This window comes from Artemia franciscana, chromosome 2 (assembly GCF_032884065.1).
Source record: "Artemia franciscana chromosome 2, ASM3288406v1, whole genome shotgun sequence".
Lineage (NCBI taxonomy): Eukaryota > Metazoa > Arthropoda > Branchiopoda > Anostraca > Artemiidae > Artemia > Artemia franciscana.
The window spans coordinates 3,123,135-3,127,421 of NC_088864.1; positions in this window are offsets into that span (position 1 = coordinate 3,123,135).

Sequence of the window (4,287 nt, forward strand, 5' to 3'; positions counted from 1 at the left end):
GGGATGTTGAATTAACCAAAAGCAACTATATGTCTACTACTGCAACTGATCCTACTAGTACTGCTACTGTAACCACTGCGGCTACTACTACTGCTGGAGCTAGTGGTGAAACTTTCAGGAAACATTGAACTAAATTGACAAATACTATGCAGCAAAGCCATTCTAACTTCTACTAACTTCCCAATTATTGCTAACTAACGCGACTAACCCAATTATCGCGACAATAACTACAACTGAGGCTATAGGGAATGATTATGGGCATGTTAAACTAAATCAAAACACACTATATGTATGTAGATTGTCAGACGAGCGTATCAGTAATTTTTCAGGAGTGGATTTTGAGGGGTGTTGAATTAACCAAAAGCAACTCTATGCCTACTACTGCAATCAATATTTATTAAATCAAATTAAAAAGTATACAAAAACAATAGTATGCCCCAACAGAGACCAGAGCTCGTAAGGCTGGGGCAGTACAAATGCATAGAAAAAAACACAACGTCTCTTCGTACCGATAATTCCAAAAAGAAAAAAAAAACATACAAGGTAGGAGATAACAGAGGAGGCCATCCCTGTGCAAGAACACCATAACAAAATACATACTAAAATCTATTATTAATCAATCCCGACATCCAAGCAAAGAACTATTTTTGAAATATATTTTTTCAAAGAAAATCGACTCATGGAACTTCAGGACATTTCTACTAAGTTAAGTTTATTTACAATATGAGGAATCTGGTATCTGATTGAGAGTCTAGCTCTTTCTGATTTGGTTGGCCGAAGGCGATGCTTCTTGGAGCGGATGCGGTGGGCAGGAGAAGTGGGAGTGTCAATTATACCCAAATCATGGAAACAATTTGCTGAGATTGGATATTATAATACCACATTACTCTATGCACATCCTTCAGTTTAAGCATTTTGAGAAAAATATATGAAGTTTGGGTTTCTGACAGATATTTAAGCCTCACAGGGCGATGAATAAAAGTACCCTGAATTCTAACTGCCTATTTTGAATTATCTGAAGAGGTTGCAGATGGATCATAAATAAGTTGAGATAAACTCTAGGGCAATAATTAAGATATGATTCAATTAGAGAATGGTATAAAATTTTAAGGATGGAAAAAGGAAACACCTGTATCAATCTATGAAGACAACCTAAGTGATGGGCAAGTTTCAATCTCAAATAATCAGAATGCTTACGGAAAGATAAAAGATCATCGAGAATAATCCCAAGGTAACGAAATGGATTTACTCTTTTTATCCTACTTTGATTTACAATTAACTAATCTATGGTATTTTTATTTACAGCCCGCTGTGACCACCCGAAAATCACGAATTCAGCTTTAGACGAGTTTGGGGATTGGTAGTTAAACGCAAACCATTTATTCTACGATTTCATTGTTGTCACCATTTTCTCAACCGAAGGTTTTAGCTTTTACTGTCACAGCCATATCATCTGGGAAAATTGCTGCTAATGACGATATGGCTTGACAGATGTCCATTTTTTTTCTACCTGAAAATTTTGACCATACAGGTAAGATTTTATTAGATCTAGGTCTTTACCTCTAATACCTGTGTTATTAATTTTCTCTGTCAAGATTTTATGGTTTAGTGTATCAAATGCCTTTTTTATATCATAAAAGAGAGTAGACACATGATTATCATCATTTAGTGAATCATTAATCTATAAGATTACTACGGCAATAGCTTGTTCAGTGGAACGACCCGACCTGAGTCCAAACTGATTTTTAGTAAATAAACTCTTTTTTTTAAATACGATACAATTCTTTTTTGAATAATTTTTCTAGAACCTTAGATATTGAAGAAAGAATAGCTATTGGGCGATAGTTGCCTACATTTGTCTTATCACCTTTCTTATGAATTGGAATAACTCGTGCAGGTTTCCATACTTCTGGAAAGATCCCTGATGATATGGAAAGATCCCTGATGAAGAGCGCGTCTAGAGGAATTATGATAATCTTTATATGAACCAAATAAAGATTCAGGAGATTCCAGATCAGCAGCAGTACTAAAATGGGAAAAGTAATTACAAAAATAATCTGCAACAACATCCTTCCCCTTCAATTCAACACCACTTTCATTTATGATCACTTCAGGGTGTGATGTCTTATTATTGTTTGCAATTTGTTCCCTGATTAATTTCCATGTAGTCAGAGGTGAATCCGATTTTTTAAAATAAATTTTCATAATAAATTTGTTTACTTGTTCTAAGAATTTTAACCAGCAATTTTTTAAAATTTTTGAATCGCTGTACATTATGAGCTGAGGGGTATTTCATTTTTATCTTATACAATCGATTTTTTCCTTGATAGATTTTAAATTGATAAACTTATCCAAGGTTTTCTGGGTGGTGTTCTTTTCCGGTATGTAGCTCTAAATGGGCAATGAAGGTTCAGTTTTTCAGTCAGAGGTCGGTAAAATACATCTAAGGATGTATTTGGATCATTCTCGTTAGTAATTTCACTCCAATCTATATTGCTAAGATTATATTTTAGTTCATTTATATTTACTTGTGAGAAATTTCTCCTTTTCATAGGATTTTCTTTATTGGCTATCTTTTGCGCTCTGAAGTTAGAGATTAATATACAATGATCAGACGTATCTTCCATAACCACGAATGTAGCCTCACATGCATCAGGTGAAAAAATGTTATCAATCAGAGAAAAAGATGAATTTGTAATTCGTGTCAGAATAAAACATATTGGGCTCATACCATGTGAAAGTTTAAATTATAAAAACTGAAGGACATGTCGGTCAATCCTTTACAGGCTTGAAGGGAGGCATCCCATTAGGTCAATATTGAAGCCCCCAAGGATAAAAAATGGCATTCAAAGATTTGATATTACTCTTAGTGTATTTTCAAATTATTCAATAAAGTCTGCCATGCTAGATGAGGGAGGACGATAAATTACAGCAATTAAAATTTTTTCATTGTTGGATAAAAAAAACATTCAACAATACAACTTTCAAAAATCCTCTCAATATTCAGATATAGAGATTCTTCTTTCAGTCGCGCCGGAATATAATTTTTTTTCTATTTCTGCTTACACGAGAGAATTGGAATTATTCGCCGAGTTTTCATCTAAAAATGTTTCACAAACCCCGAGAATATCCGTACCAGATTCAAATAAAAAACATTTCAGTAGCACATTGCGTTTTTTAAACAGTTTCCTTTTTCATTCAGATTTTAATATTTCGTACACTTCAATGCATTAAACTTAATTAATGCATTCAAATTCAAACTCAGATTTATGATGAAAGATCAGATGATCAGAAAATGATGAAATTAAATAATTAATCGTGTTTCCAATGGTTGCTATTGTTTAATGCGAAAATACTACAATACCAAAACAAAAGGAAAATAGCAAAACAAAGAATTTGACCAAAAATTGTTATCTTCAATGAAAGCCTTTTCCTTACAATTTAGTTAAAAAATATTATAGAATCTTTTCTACAAAATTCTAGAGAATTTAGGATATTCAGTGTTTATTTTTTTATTTTATGAATTATAGAAATGCCAGTTGGGATCCTTTACTCTTAATTTAATTTTTTTAATACGAAACATTGGTTAATAAATAAATATGACAAAAATCATAGAAATGATAGAGAAAAAACGACTTCATATCATTCAGCAACGAAGATATAATTAAAATCATATTCAAAAATCCCAGTCGTATAATTAAGCGTCATCAAAAACGCTAAAAGGAAGTAAAAGCAGCATATATAGAGAACGTATCGACTCAATAGTAACCGAAACTATAAATAACAGAGTTTTCATAACAACAGACTCATCAAAAAATTTAGTTTCTATGTTGATTCCAAGTATAGATAGTTGATTTAGTTTCATATTACCCAACAAAAGTTGCAAACCTGAAAAAATTTGCCCAATCGTCGAAAAGGGAGTAAACACTCCCAAAAAGTCAAGTGGTCCTAATCAGATAAACCTAGCTCCAGATGCTTTAAGATTTCATGTATAAAATGGTAGAAATTTGTCTCTTTTCCAGGAAAAAGATAGCACACGCGTATTTATTTGTTTTGTTTTTTTCCAGGGGTGATTTTGCAGAACCTATGATCCTAGAAGATTGGGAGAGGGGTCGTTTGATCAACTTCATTTAAGTATTTGACTCTAATATCATTTTTTTTTCTTCTAGTTTCCAGGTCAATGGTAGCTTCCACTGGTGTCAAGTATTAAAGTTGTCCCTTATTTTATTGAAAATAAGCCTTTGAATTTATAATGAAATATCGACTGACAAACAGTGGATTACAGTT